This window comes from Balaenoptera acutorostrata, chromosome 2, assembly GCF_949987535.1.
Source record: "Balaenoptera acutorostrata chromosome 2, mBalAcu1.1, whole genome shotgun sequence".
Taxonomy (NCBI): Eukaryota; Metazoa; Chordata; class Mammalia; order Artiodactyla; family Balaenopteridae; genus Balaenoptera; species Balaenoptera acutorostrata.
The window spans coordinates 146,976,819-146,993,822 of NC_080065.1; positions in this window are offsets into that span (position 1 = coordinate 146,976,819).

Genomic DNA, 17,004 nt, shown 5'->3' on the forward strand with positions numbered 1-17,004 from the left:
AGCTTCCTTAAAAGCAAAGCAGATATAAAGTGGATGCCAAACAAGTGGATGAAGTTTGATGAGGAACTGAATATCTGCATAGTTTCAAAGTATCTTTCCTTCAAATTATTAATTACAATAGTTAAAGAAAAAAAAAAAAAAGAATCGCTTAGTAGTCGAGAAATGTGGCAGACACCACCTTACCCAAGAGATCAAAGCAAACATCACCCATTTTGGGATAACTGGATATATTGGGTCTCCTGATACGATATACTGAGAAGAACGTCACTTCTGTGGTAGTCACAAGGAAACATTGAAAAATCTCAACCTGGGGGCTGGTCTACAGAATTACTGGCTTAGGTTTCTCAAATGTCAAAGGTCAAAGAAAAGCAGAGGAACTGCTTCTGATTAAAGAAGGCTAAAAAGGTATGACAACTAAGAGTAATGTGTGATCCTGGATTGGTTCCTGGACAGGGGGAGATAAAATAGTTATAAAAGACATTATTGGACAATGGGAAAAATTTAAATATGAAATGTGGATTAGAAACAGGATTTTAATAATGTTAAATCTTCCGATTATGATAATTACATGGTGGTTATATAAGAAATTGCTCTTAACATATGGAAACCAAGAGGGGAAGGGGGTGGGGTGGGATGAATGGGGAGATTGGGATTGACATATATACACTATTAGGTATAAAATAGGTAACTAATGAGAACCTACTGTATAGCACAGGGAACTCTACTCAGTGCTCTGTGGTGACCTAAAAGGGAAGGAAATCCAAAAAAGAGGGGATATATGTATACGTATAGCTGATTCACTTTGCTGTATAGCAGAAACTAACACAACATTGTAAAGCAACTCTACTCCAATAAAAATTAATAAAAAATAAAAAGCAACAAAGAGGTCAGCAAGAAGAAGCTAAAGAAAAATAGGAGGAGGAAGGAAACTGATTGACTTATTTAGCTAGATTATATTTAAGTATGGTTAGATGTAGGTACTCAGATGATGTCATCAGGAAACCATCTCAGCTCTGCTTTCCCTTACGATGACTTTAGTGTCATTTCCTAACTCCTGCACGCACTGAAATATTACTTCTTGTCCCGCGCATACATGTATTACCTGATCCAGCCTTTTAGGCAGTTGGCTGTATTTAGTCAGTACTTAATTAAATAATAATATATATGAATTTAGTAAATAACCTCTTTCTCATTAGTCATTTGAAACAAAGAATCTTAAGGAAGGGGCCATATATCATGTCTTTTGTATTATCTGTAGCAGCTTGCATACGACCTTTCACAAAGCAGATGATCAATATATACTAGAACAAAAAAAAGAAAAAAAAGAAATTGCTCTTGTTTGCAGGAAATCCATCCTAAAGTAGTTATGGGTTAAGGGGCAAGACACTTCAATGGTTCAGAAAATAATATGTTTGTATATGTGTGTGTATACATATATGCGTATGTGTATATATACACAGTTAGCTAGGTAGGAGGTTGTGGAAGGGTGTTCCAGGTAGAAGAACTGGTTTTAGAAACAGAAAGTTCATAGGACTGTTCTATAGAGGCCATGAAGTAGGGGACAAAGAGTAGCAAAAGGTGAGGGTGGAGAGACAGGCAAGGGCAAGGTGGCCTGTTAGAGCTATTTATTACGCTGAGAGTAAGAAGTCCTGGAGGGTGTTGCGCAGGGAAGCGGTGAGCAGAGCTGTGGGCCCCAGGCCGTGTGAAGCGCACAAGAATGGGCTGGAGGGACCAAGACGGGGAGGCAGCTCTGTAACCCACTGCTTCCCCTTTGCCCCAGAGAAGCCACTTCTTTCCAAAAGTAGAACAGGAAACAAACGGGGATTGTGCAATTCTTTTATCTGAGGTGTGGTTTATTACTGCTTTCAGAAAGGGAGGAGCATATCTGAAGCAACTCTCCAAGGTCCTTCCGATTGTAAAATCTCTCTCTCATTCTAATTTTTCCGAAATGGCACTTTCCACTAACAATAAACTTGGGGATTATCTTATTTTGCTAATGAACACTCAGATCACCTCTGGCTTGAGACAGTAATCCTCTCTGGAACCAATATCACTTTTCCACTGGGCAGAATGTCCCCTAGATGGGGTATGCGTGGGGAGTATTTCTATACGGTGGACCGTTAGTCTAAAATACTGGGTTAATTACAGTTTGCTAAGAAATTCTGTTCTTATTCCCAAACTTTCTCTATCCTGCCTGGCTCACGTTTTCAATTAACCCTAGTTCTTTGCTTTTACATTTTAATGAACTCAACTAAACCCCATCTTTAGCAAATTCCATTTTTATCGTTAGGGGTCAATTAACCAGTTATTCATTGAATCAAAAAAATACTTATTGAACCTTTGTCAGGATAAGTGTCACAAAGGAGAAGAGGGTGCAATGTGATTGCAGGACAGAGGGATGTGACCCCGTCCCTGAGGAGGTGGGGTTCACTGAGCTGAGATCAAGAGATGAGAAGTAACTGGATAAAATTGTGTGTGTGTGTCTGGACGTAAGTGAGCAACCTAGGAAGAAGCCACATTTGCAGGCTTCCTGTGGCTAGAGCAAACATGTTGACTTTAAAAATGGAAAGACCCAAGTGGGGCTAGAAAGCAGGAAAAAGTGGTTACTAGAAAATTATTTTCCCTTCATGTACAGTTCTCTGAAAAGGATATCAGTTGGTCAGGACCGTGGGAGTGGGGGGACCCTATAAAATTAAGTTTAATCTACACTTAGATTCTTGATGAATAGTACACTATCCTGATATTAGAATTAATTAGAATCTAAGAAAGTTTGGTCCTCAGTTAACCACAGGGGTTTTTAAAGCACTCCACCCTGAGGACAAAATGTGTAAATCTTACAAAAATAATTTCCTGTTAGACACTGAGTTAAACAATAACCACCTTAGAAGAAATAGTCTGGGGTTAGCGTGTCCTCAGATATATCAATTATATCAGTTTTCCCCAAATTGCAAGCATTCTTGAGTCATCTTTCCAATTCTTGCTGTACCCTAGTAACATTTGTTTTATTAAATGCAGTATATTTTATTTCAAGTCAACTCACTTTTTAAAAGCTTAATCAACTTTGGCTTTGTGCTAAAGCACTGATATCTGAAATTAGGAGTTTGACACACATTATTTTTTTTAATAGGCACTAACAGGGCCGACTTTTATTAAAATAAAAACTGTTGGCCTGTTACTACAACATTTGTCCTAGACCACCTATAACTCTATTTGCTATCTGGAAACCAGGTTCAGAAACATCACCAATCACCCTGAAAGTATCAGTCATTTTCATTATTTGAGGTATTTCCAACTACTGCGGGAAAGACTGCTAACATGTTTTGTAAGATTTCTGTTTGTTTCTCACAGAAGTTTCAGAACAACAGAGGCAACAGAAACAAAATGTTTTTCATCAACCCTGAATTAAAGCAAAAATCCAGTGACCACATTCCTATCCATTCCCCAAGCATTTTACTAGATCAAGGAAAGATTTGCAATAAAACAGTCTTATCATCAATTTCTTATTCATTTTGCTTTTTGCATTTATGTTGATTGGATTTGCTTAAGGAAATGGCCATCATGTTTATGTAGTCTTTTACCTATTTTCACCCATACCCATTTTACAGATGAAGAAACAAAAATAAGGGAAATAGAATAATTTCTCTGTAGAACCTGTCATTTCTTCCTACTCCATTTCAGGAAAACCTATATTTACTAGAATCTGAGGTATACCTTTTTTTTTTTTTTAATTTATTTGGCTGTGTTGGGTCTTTGTTGCTGTGCATGGGCTTTTTCTAGTTGAGGTGAGCGGGGGCTAACCTTTGTTGTGAGCGCGGGCTTCTCATTGCAGTGGCTTCTCTTATTGTGGAGCATGGGCTCTAGGCACGCAGGCTTCAGTAGTTGTGGCATGCAGGCTCAGTAGTTGTGGCTCGTGGGCTCTAGAATACAGGCTCAGTAGTTGTGGCACATGGGTTTATTTGCTCCGTGGCATGTGGGATCTTCCCAGACCAGGGCTTGAACCTGTGTCCCCTGCATTGGCAGGAGGATTCTAAACCACTGTGCCACGAGGGAAGTCCAACTTTTTTTTTTTTTTTTCACATTTAATTGTTTTGAACCTAGGATATGTCACATTATTGATACGGTAATGTTTCTTTTTTTTTTTTTTTTTTTAACCCTCATAACATTACTAAGAGTCTCATGCTCTACCAACTGAGCTAGCCGGCAGGCTTCCTCACAACATTATTAAATTGATAGCATTTTAGATTCAAAGAGATGTCTTTGGTTGCAGGCCAGAAAACAGAAATCACAGTTTGAGAGCCGCTCACTAAGGTTTCTAGTTCTGGGACCCGTCCAGGAAAGTTCAGTAAGGCTTCATGAGAAAGGAACGGTCACAGGGGAGACCTCATCCTGCAGCAGAGTTCAGCTCGGGTAGAAGCCTTGTGGATGCCTCAGCTTCAGAGTCTTCATTTGCCTTGAACTCAGTACAGGAGTCTACACAGAGCTGCTATGTGCCATCAGTTCCTGCAAGCACTAGACAGTGCTCCGTCCTTCCCAAAGGGAAGGGCAAAAGCTGTGACTGTGCCTCATTCACAGACCACAAAACGTGTCCTATAATTAGGATGCCAGATGCTGCCTTCCTCTAGAGAGGAAGAAACACTGCATAAGAACCGAGTCTGCAGGCCCTTGCACAGGGTGGGGTGAGGATGGCTGCTCTCAGAGGTTGGTGAAAGTGGGAGTAGCGTGAAAGGTGGGGGGAGAGTGAGAACGAAGCAGCAATCACCTTAAATAAAATTAACCAAAGGATGCAGTTCTGTAGAAGATAATGAAAATACCTGACAAATGAAATCCTACAGGACCTTTGTGGGAAAGGAACGATCAAAAGATTTTTATAAAACTTACGTACTATCAGCATGCCACGCTCAGTGTCCATCACGAGTCTAGTTAATGTTTTTTACCCGATTGATTTTCTCTTAGCTCCTCAGTCCATAAAAGACTTACTCCAACAGATTTTCAAGGACAACTATTTTTTAAACAGATAAGAAGATATTTCTGTAGTCTGCCATGTTAAACGTCATTATCCTCCAAGTTCATTAGCATTTAGGGCACCACCAGTTATCCAGCAAGCTGATCTCCCATTCAGTGTATTTGGAGCTCAAACCTCACTCATGGAGTATTGGACAGAGGTAATCCCACTGCCTACTTGCCATCTCTACTTCTTTGCTGGGTATCTCAACTTTATTATTTCTAGAACTCTTGGATTCTCTCCAAAATTCACTTTGGCTCCAATAGTCCTTATTTCTATGAATAGCATCTCCAGTTACCCAAATGACCTAGTCATTACCTTTGATTCCTCCTTCATTTGATACAGCCAATCTATCTTTGTGTTCTATCCATTTTTTTCTTCTGAATATTTTTCAAATCCATCAGCTTCTCAACATTTCTACTGCTTCCATGTTAAAAAAAGGCATTAGCATCTCTTGTCTTGGATGACTGCAACAAACTTTTAACTGGTTCCTACATCCTTGCTTGTTCCCTTTCCAATCTAGCCTTCACAGAGCAGCCAGAGTTATTTTTCTAAAGTGTGAGTTAGATCATGTCAGTTCTCTTATTAATGTTCTTTATGATTGCCTTTGTACAAAATCGAGACTTCTCACTCTGGCCTACATTTCTTTATAGGATGCAGCTCCTGCCTACCTCTTTCCTTGCTGCTCAATATTCTCAAACACTCCAAGCTCTCCCTCTCTCTCTCTCTCTTTTTCTTGGTGCATGGATCTAGGCATTTAGTAGTTCCTTTCCTTAAAAGCTCTTTTTTCACTTTTAAGCTAGGTTAGGCTGTGAAACAAATAAGGCTCCAAATCTCAGTGGTTTAGCACAACCTACGAAGAGTTTGCAGGGCCAAGTAACTCACCTCCATCCAGTGACTCAGGGATCCAGGCTCCCTCCACCCCATGATCTCAACATGTGGCTTTAAATATAGCCATGACAAGGACCCAGAAGTGAATAACATTACTTTGCTCATAGTCAAATGGCCAGAAGCAGTCACATGGCCTCATTCTAACTGCAAGGGAAGCTGGGCTACGTGGGAAGCACACAGAATCTTTGGTGGGTATTGGCTGTCTCTGCCAGGTCGCAGATTAAAAGACGTTTCTTCAGAGAGTTAAATAACAGATTAATCCAGTGAGTGCTACTGGAGTAACGTGGCAGCATGACGACAGGACGTGGTCAGAACGTCATTATTGCCGTTAGCTGAAGAAAGAGTTTACATTTTCCAAACACTCTGACACCTTCTACTTGAGTGTCCTGCTTCAAATTTGAGGCCAAGAGAGTAGCTTCTAAACTCTGGCCCTTCAACATTGTCCTTGAGGTAGGCTGCTGATAGCAAGAGGTCAGAGCATTCCCATGTGCTCCTGGCACAGCCTGTAGATGGAACACATTATATGCTGCATACATATGTGAGCCTCTATTTTAAAGCGTGGCAGATACTTTTAAGAGAGATATATTGTAAATTTGTATAAAGGCATTACCAAATACACAATTGGATTTAGCTGCTATGCATTTTTTCAATTAAAATTATAGCAAATTCCAGGGGGCTTCCCTGGTGGCGCAGTGGTTGAGCATCTGTCTGCCAGTGCAGGGGACACGGGTTCGAGCCCTGGTCTGGGAGGATCCCACATGCCGCGGAGCGACTGGGCCCGTGAGCCACAACTACTGAGCCTGAGCGTCTGGAGCTTGTGCTCCGCAACAAGAGAGGCCACGATAGTGAGAGGCCCGCGCACTGCGATGAAGAGTGGCCCCCGCTCGCCGCAACTAGAGAAAGCCCTCGCACAGAAACGAAGACCCAACACAGCCATAAATAAATAAATAAAATTTAAAAAAAATTATAGCAAATTCCAGGTGGAGGTTATAAAGTTCTTTGATGACAAAAGAGATCTTTGGGCTCCGAAAGGCTGGAAACGCTGGTGTAGTTGGGGGAGCCCAGGACTGCACGCAGGGTGTTTGGCCGAGAGACTGATCTGTAATGCACAGTTCCTGACCTAACAAACTAATTGCAGAGATGAGATGTATACACAGGAAAGGTAACCAGATAGGCTATCAACGGGGAATTGAATAAATGCAGACATCAAGGAGTGGTGGTTGTCAGAGATGGAAGAAACCCTGGATGACTAGGAAGGATGAGGCAAGTTCCTGGGGAAGCAGAAGTGGCCAATTAGTGAATATGAGGGCTTGGGTATCCAGAAGCAGGCGTGGGTCCAGAAAGTATAAGAATAGGCAAGTGAGAAGCCCCATCTGTTGTCCCCACCTCTCAGACCTACTAGTCAGAAAGCCCGGGGCTAGGGTGGGGAATCTGCTCTCTTAACCAGTTCCCAGATATTCTAGGGCAGGGGTTGCCGAAGAGCCAACCTGGAGACGCCCTGCCTTATGCGCTCACATATCAGCTCTCCATTGAAAATGACCTTTTCCCATTTTCTCCCCTCTACTCCAAGCCTGATTTCCCAAGTCTTTTCCTTAATGGAAGACAAAAGGTCTTGGGAAATAAAAAGACAATGTGGGCAATCCTGTCTTTGTTAGAGACAGGTAAAAAGAGATGCGTAATTTCATTTTTTATATCCCTCCAGGCAGAAATGTGATTTCACTTAAAAGTTGTTTTATAGATTCTTTTGGTTTGTTTTACTGACAAAATAATTAAGTTGGGTCTAATTAAAAGTGAATAAATTGCTCACAGAAGCTGAATAAATCAGTGCTGAGCTGAAGGGTGAAGAAAGTTGTTCAAAGCCTGCAGGGCTGAAAGCAATTAAAAGACAGTAGTATACACTGAAGGGCTCAGTTCACGTCACTCAGAACATATGCGTGCTTATGTGAGTTTCATGCTGACTAACAAGCCCAGGAAAGCCTGAGGTGGGGAGAGGCAGGGAACAGGACCTGGGAAATTTGGGAGGAGCTTTCTACAAGGTCATATGGATGATTCACCTGGCTTAGTGCAAAGAGCGTAGGACCAGATTTGTTAAGGGGGGTGAGAAAAATGGATATTTTAGCAGGTACCTCCAGAGTTTCTCTAGGGAGGGAATAGCCTCTGATCAGTACTTGGGATGAAAGGCAAGGGGACAAGAATTAAGGGGAAGAGGAAACGGGAAAGGGAAGGGGGGGAGAATCAGTTGCCAAAAGCATGAGAAATGAGATTAAGATGGTAGCAGGTTGGTGCTTGTGTTGTCAAAAAAGGGCAGAGGGGCTATTTTTTAAAACTGAGGTATAATGGACATATAACATTGTAGAAGTTTCAGGTGTATAACATAATGATTCTATAATTGTATACTTTGCAAATGATTAGCACAAGAAGTCTAGTAAATATCTGTCACCATATACAGTAACAAAATTTTCTTTTCTTGTGATGAGAACTGTTAAGATCTACTCTCTTAGTAACTTTCAAATCATTATTAACTATAGTCGCCATGTTGTACACTACACATGACTTAATTTTATAACTGGAATTTTGTACCTTTTGACTCTCTTCACACATTTCACCGCCCACACCCACCTCTAGCAACTACTAATCTGTTCTCTGTATCTATGAACTTGTTTTTTTGTTTGTTTTAGATTCCACATATAAGTGAGATCATACAGCATTTGTCTCTGTCTGGCTTATTTTGCTTAGCATAATCCATCCTTAGGATACATCCATGTTGTTACAAATGATAAGATTTCCTTATTTCTTTATGGCTGAATAATATTCCATGGTATAAATGGTACTTTAAACAATATTTACTTACAAACATGTATGATATTATAATGTGATATAATATCCATCCATGTTACTTTAAAATTGTTAGTAAAACTTTACAACACAGAGTGGCCTTGTCTGATTGGTACCGTTTGATTGGGGGTAGAGGTCTAAAAGTCAAGAAGGAGGTGTCCCCATATTTGGCTCAATGCCAGTGGGAGAAGCTAAAAGAAGAGCCACAAGAAAGAGTAGAGAGTGAGAAACTTGGCAAATGCTGGGAATGAGAACCAGAGGTGACTGGGAGAAACATCGGTCGCACAGGAATTCACAGAAGTTGGGGGCAGGGGAAGTGCTGGCATGGGGTTTTCCATAGGATAGGGGATGGGGGCTCAGGTTGATCTCACCTGGATTTTAAAGGGCAGAGTAAGACACCAAGCTGACATGTGGCTTACACATCCCACTGACCAGCTGTGTGACCATGGGCAGGTCAGTCACACTCTCTGGGTCTTAGTTCCTTTCTCTATAAAATGAAGGAATTGGACCAGGTAATGGTGAAGGCCCATGTATGTCTCTCACACTTTCACTTCAGCTTTAATTCACTCTGACTTTTCTGAAATCAAGGGGATGAGTGCCCCTGATGAGGGATATTGCCAGAGGGCAGATTATTTCCTCCCCAGATGCCAGCCTTTCCATAAAAGGTAAGTGATCTCACAGCACATAATTGCTAAGTGGCTGATCTTTTCTCTTTTCAGAAATGCAGCTTTTTCATCCATCCATTTTGGTTGAGTTACTCTCTCACACATACTTTGGATTGAACATTCTCTTATTTCTAAGGAAATAACTTACTCTCTCATTTTTATGTCTCCTTTTTTATTAGATTAATATATTAATAACAAGGTTCTCAGAAGGCCTCCATATGTTCCAAACTTCTATTTTCAAAGCGGAGAGAAATTTCAGGAAAGATCCAACTGTCTATTGGACATAACCACTTGGACATCTCTTAAGAATATCAAAAGAGTGGCTCCCGCTTGCCACAACTAGAGAAAGCCCTCGCACAGAAACGAAGACCCAACACAGCCCAAAAAATAAATAAAATAAATTTTAAAAAGGCACACTTTAGGCTCTGACCACCACAGCAACAGTCAGCTCTATCCACCACCAGAGCCTCCCATCAAGCCTCTTAGATAGCCTCAACCACCAGAGGGCAGACAGCAGAAGCAAGAAAAACTACAATCCTGCAGCCTGTGGACCAAAAACCACAGTTACAGAAAGACAGACAAGATGAAAAGGCAGAGGCCTATGTACCAGATGAAGGAACAAGAAAAAACCCCAGAAAAACAACTAAATGAAGTGGAGATAGGCAACCTTCCAGAAAAAGAATTCAGAATAATGATAGTGAAGATGATCCAGGACCTCGGAATAAGAATGGAGGCAAAGATTGAGAAGATGCAAGAAATGATTAACAAAGACCTAGAAGACTTAAAGAACAAACAAACAGAGATGAACAATACAATAACTGAAATGAAAACTACACTAGAAGGAATCAATAGCAGAATAACTGAGGCAGAAGAACGGATAAGGGACCTGGAAGACACAATGGTGGAATTCACTGCTGCGGAACAGAATAAAGAAAAAAGAATGAAAAGAAATGAAGACAGCCTAAGAGACCTCTGGGACAACATTAAACGCAACAACATTCGCATTATAGGGGTCCCAGAAGGAGAAGAGAGAGAGAAAGGACCAGAGAAAATATTTGAAGAGATTATAGTCGAAAACTTCCCTAACATGGGAAAGGAAATAGCCACCCAAGTCCAGGAAGCGCAGAGAGTCCCATACAGGATAAACCCAAGGAGAAACATGCCGAGACACATAGTAATCAAATTGGCAAAAATTAAAGACAAAGAAAAATTATTGAAAGCAGCAAGGGAAAAATGACAAATAACATACAAGGGAACTCCCATAAGGTTAACAGCTGATTTCTCAGCAGAAACTCTACAAGCCAGAAGGGAGTGGCATGATATATTTAAAGTGATGAAAGGGAAGAACCTACAACCAAGATTACTCTACCCGGCAAGGATCTCATTTAGATTTGATGGAGAAATCAAAAGCTTTACAGACAAGCAAAAGCTAAGAGAATTCAGCACCACCAAACCAGCTCTACAACAAATGCTAAAGGAACTTCTCTAAGTGGGAAACACAAGAGAAGAAAAGGACGTACAAAAACAAACCCAAAACAATTAAGAAAATGGTCATAGGAACATACATGTCGATAATTACCTTAAACGTAAATGGATTAAATGCCCCAACCAAAAGACATAGACTGGCTGAATGGATACAAAAACAAGACCCATATATATGCTGTCTACAAGAGACCCACTTTAGACCTAGGGACACATACAGACTGAAAGTGAGGGGATGGGAAAAGATATTCCATGCAAATGGAAATCAAAAGAAAGCTGGAGTAGCTATACTCATATCAGATAAAATAGACTTTAAAATAAAGAATGTTACAAGAGACAAGGAAGGACACTACATAATGATCAGGGGATCAATCCAAGAAGAAGATATAACAATTATAAATATATATGCACCCAACATAGGAGCACCTCAATACATAAGGCAACTGCTAACAGCTCTAAAAGAGGAAATCAACAGTAACACAATAATAGTGGGGGACTTTAAAACCTCACTTACACCAATGGACAGATCATCCAAAATGAAAATAAATAAGGAAACAGAAGCTTTAAATGACACAATAGACAGGACAGACTTAATTGATATTTATAGGACATTCCATCCAAAAACAGCAGATTACACTTTCTTCTCTAGTGCGCACGGAACATTCTCCAGGATAGATCACATCTTGGGTCACAAATCAAGCCTCAGTAAATTTAAGAAAATTGAAATCATATCAAGCATCTTTTCTGACCACAACGCTATGAGATTAGAAATGAATTACAGGGAAAAAAACGTAAAAAACACAAATACATGGAGGCTAAACAATACGTTACTAAATAACCAAGAGATCACTGAAGAAATCAAACAGGAAATCAAAAAATACCTAGAGACAAATGACAATGAAAACACGACGACCCAAAACCTATGGGATTCAGCAAAAGCAGTTCTAAGAGGGAAGTTTATAGCTATACAAGCCTGTCTCAAGAAACAAGAAAAATCTCAAGTAAACAATCTAACCTTACACCTAAAGAAACTAGAGAAAGAAGAACAAACAAAACCCAAAGTTAGCAGAAGGAAAGAAATCATAAAGATCAGAGCAGAAATAAATGAAATACAAACAAAGAAAACAATAGCAAAGATCAATAAAACTAAAAGTTGGTTCTTTGAGAAGATAAACAAAATTGATAAGCCATTAGCCAGACTCATCAAGAAAAAGAGGGAGAGGACTCAAATCAATAAAATCAGAAATGAAAAAGGAGAAGTTACAACAGACACCGCAGAAATACAAAGCATCCTAAGAGACTACTACAAGCAACTTTATGCCAATAAAATGGACAACCTGGAAGAAATGGACAAATTCTTAGAAAGGTATAACCTTCCAAGACTGAACCAGGAAGAAACAGAAAATATGAACAGACCAATCACAAGTAATGAAATTGAAACTGGGATTAAAAATCTTCCAACAAACAAAAGTCCAGGACCAGATGGCTTCACAGGTGAATTCTATCAAACATTTAGAGAAGAGCTAACACCCATCCTTCTCAAACTCTTCCAAAAAATTGCAGAGGAAGGAACACTCCCAAACTCATTCTATGAGGCCACCATCACCCTGATACCAAAACCAGACAAAGGCACTACAAAAAAAGAAAATTACAGACCAATATCACTGATGAATATAGATGCAAAAATCCTCAACAAAATACTAGAAAACAGAGTCCAACAACACATTAAAAGGATCATACACCACGATCAAGTGGGATTTATCCCAGGGATGCAAGGATTCTTCAATATACGCAAATCAATCAATGTGATACACCATATTAACAAGTTGAAGAATAAAAACCATATGATCATCTCAATAGATGCAGAAAAAGCTTTTGACAAAATTCAACACCCATTTATGATAAAAACTCTCCAGAAAGTGGGCATAGAGGGAACCTACCTCAACATAATAAAGGCCATATATGACAAACCCACAGCAAATATCATTCTCAATGGTGAAAAACTGAAAGCATTTCCTCTAAGATCAGGAACGAGACAAGGATGTCCACTCTCACCACTATTATTCAACATAGTTCTGAAGTCCTAGCCACAGCAATCAGAGAAGAAAAAGAAATAAAAGGAATACAAATTGGAAAAGAAGAAGTAAAACTGTCACTGTTTGCGGATGACATGATACTATACATAGAGAATCCTAAAACTGCCACCAGAAAACTGCTAGAGCTAATTAATGAATATGGTAAAGTTGCAGGATACAAAATTAATGCACAGAAATCTCTTGCATTCCTATACACTAATGATGAAAAATCTGAAAGAGAAATTATGGAAACACTCCCATTTACCACTGCAACAAAAAGAATAAAATACCTAGGAATAAACCTACCTAGGGAGACAAAAGACCTGTATGCAGAAAACTATAAGACACTGATGAAAGAAATTAAAGATGATACCAACAGATGGAGAGATATACCATGTTCTTGGATTGGAAGAATCAACATTGTGAAAATGAGTATACTACCCAAAGTAATCTACAGATTCAATGCAATCCCTATCAAATTACCAATGGCATTTTTTACGGAGCTAGAACAAATCATCTTAAAATTTGTATGGAGACACAAAAGATCCCGAATAGCCAAAGCAGTCTTGAGGCAAAAAAATGGAGCTGGAGGAATCAGACTCCCTGACTTCAGACTATACTACAAAGCTACAGTAATCAAGACAATATGGTACTGGCACAAAAACAGAAACATAGATCAATGGAACAAGATAGAAAGCCCAGAGATTAACCCACGCACCTATGGTCAGCTAATCTATGACAAAGGAGGCAAAGATATACAATGGAGAAAAGACAGTCTCTTCAATAAGTGGTGCTGGGAAAACTGGACAGCTACATGTAAAAGAATGAAATTAGAATACTCCCTAACACCATACACAAAAATAAACTCAAAATGGATTCGAGACCTAAATATAAGACTGGACACTATAAAACTCTTAGAGGAAAACATAGGAAGAACACTCTTTGACATAAATCACAGCAAGATCTTTTTTGATCCACCTCCTAGAGTAATGGAAATAAAAACAAAAATAAACAAATGGGACCTAATGAAACTTCAAAGCTTTTGCACAGCAAAGGAAACCATAAAGAAGATGAAAAGACAACCCTCAGAATGGGAGAATATATTTGCAAACGAATCAACGGACAAAGGATTAATCTCTAAAATATATAAACAGCTCATTCAGCTCAATATTAAAGAAACAAACACCCCAATCCAAAAATGGGCAGAAGACCTAAATAGACATTTCTCCAAAGAAGACATACAGACGGCCACAAAGCACATGAAAAGATGCTCAACATCACTAATTATTAGAGAAATGCAAATCAAAACTACCATGAGGTATCACCTCACTCCTGTTAGAATGGGCATCATCAGAAAATCTACAAACAAATGCTTGAGAGGGTGTGGAGAAAAGGGAACCCTCTTGCACTGTTGGTGGGAATGTAAATTGATACAGCCACTATGGAGAACAATATGGAGGTTCCTTAAAAAACTAAAAATAGAATTACCATATGACCCAGCAATCCCACTACTGGCCATATACCCAGAGAAAACCGTAATTCAAAAAGACACATGCACCCGAATGTTCATTGCAGCACTATTTACAATAGCCAGGTCATGGAAGCAACCTAAATGCCCATCAACAGACGAATGGATAAAGAAGTTGTGGTACATATATATACAATGGAATATTACTCAGCCATAAGAAGGAACGAAATTGAGTCATTTGTTGAGACGTGGATGGATCTAGAGACTGTCATACAGAGTGAAGTAAGTCAGAAAGAGAAAAACAAATATCGTATATTAATGCATGTATGTGGAACCTAGAAAAATGGTACAGATGAGCCGGTTTGCAGGGCAGAAGTTGAGACACAGATGTAGAGAATGGACATATGGACACCAAGGGGGGAAAACTGCAGTGGGGTGGGGATGGTGGTGTGCTGAATTGGGCGATTGGGATTGACATGTGTACACTGATGTGTATAAAATTGATGCCTAATAAGAACCTGAAGTATAAAAAAACAAACAAAACAACTAATACTAAACTTTCATTGGGTTATTTGTATGGAAATATGTTAATATAAATGTTTCAGACATTACATGAAATTTCTAAAATTCTTATATTTGTATTTGTATGGAAATATGTATGGAAATACGTCAATATAAATGTTTCAGACATTACATGAAATTTCTAAAAATCTTATATGTTCTGGTATAATGTTATAAGTAATAATCCTAGTTATTACTTTAAAATGTATATCTCAGAAATAACTAATTTTCTTGTCAACTGCATTATTTTGAACTTTCATCAAATCTTTAACTGTGGTCATTTTTAAGTCTTTTGTCATTTACAGACAGTTCTGGGTGTACTCTGATGCTTTTGCAAATATGTTCCTATAAAAGCGTTTCATCTTCAAGAAATTCATGGAAAAGACTCTGACAAGTACAGGTTTCTGGTAACTGACTGTACTGCTGAACTGAATGAATAAGCATTTTCAGAACTCTAATGAAAAACTGATGAACTCAAAAAGTGCTAACAAAAGATCAAGATGAAAAAAAAAATTTAATTACATGGGACTGAGTGAACTGATGAGGATGAGTATAATTTTTGTGACTTTCTGTCTGAATTAAAAAAAAAAAATCCCATAAGGACTCAGAGGCAAAGAATATACAAATCAATTTTCACTGCAAAGTAAAGGAGCTGTTACAGTGGAGGATTACTGGACTGAATGTCAATATTATAACATAGTATGAGTGTGTTTCAGGTTTGGTAATTGCAATCATTGTTGCTTTTGTTGTGGTCATCCATGTACAATGCTTGGTGTCAGTCTATTTATATCTTGTAAAAATAAAATACGGTGTGTGTGTGTGGGAAAAAAAAAAAGGCACACTTTAAAAAAAAAAAAAAAAGAATATCAAGCTCAGTTTGCCTCCCAGTAAACTCATTATCTTTACTCCTACATCTGCTATTACCCCTTCTTTCCTATCTCCATGGAATGGCAATGCTACCCTTTCAGTTGCCCAAGCTTTTGATTCTTCTCTCATCCAGTGTATCCAATCAGTTACCAGGTCCTGTTTATTGTAACCTCTACATATCTGTCAGTTCTGCTGACTCTTTTCTGGGCCCATTGCCACCACCCCAGTCCAGGCCGCTCGCATCTCTTGTCTTGATTACTTGAACAGTTTCATAGTTTGTCCTTCTGCTTCCAATACCGCCCCCCCTGACCACCCCCCCCCCAATCTCTTTTTCCACAGTAAAGTCAGAAAGACGTCATCAAATTGTCCATTTACGTTATAACCTTGCTTAAAACCCATTCTGGGGACTTCCCTGGTGGCGCAGTGGTTAAGAATCTGCCTGCCAATGCAGGGGACACGGGTTCGAGCCTTGGTCCGGGAAGATCCCACATGCTGTGGAGCAGCTAAGCCCGTGCGCCACAATTACTGATCCCACACACTAGAGCCTGCTGGCCGCAACTACTGAGCCTGTGCGCTGCAACTACTGAAGCCCGTGTGCCTAGAGGCCGTGCTCTGCCACAAGAGAAGCCACCGCAATGAGAAGGCCGCACACCAAAACAAAGAGTAGCCCCCCGCTCGCTGCAACTACAGAAAGCCCACGTGCAGCAACGAAGACCCAATGCAGCAAAAAATAAATAAATTTATTAAAAAAAGCAAAACAACAAAACCCCATTCTGGCTTCAGTTTCCCTCAGACAGGATAAGGAACAAAACTTTAACATAACTGACAACTCCTTCCCTCCATGAACTAGCGATGGCCTCTCTTTCCAGCCTCATCTTTTGTTAATCTCTCGTTCATGCTCTATTCTCATCATAGGAAATTATTTTATTTCCTTTTGTGTCTGTCTCTGTCACAACCAACACCACCAGCACTCCCTAGCTCCCATCCCCCCAAAACCTAGCTAATTTCCATTCATTTTTTTTAGGACTTAGATGTTACCTCCCCCAGAAAGCCTTCCTTTGTTTTGATATATGATTGAGGGGTTACTCATGTGCCTCGTAGTACCCTGTCCTTATCCCGTGTTAGCTTCTAGTTCTGTATATTAAGCCTATGTACTTG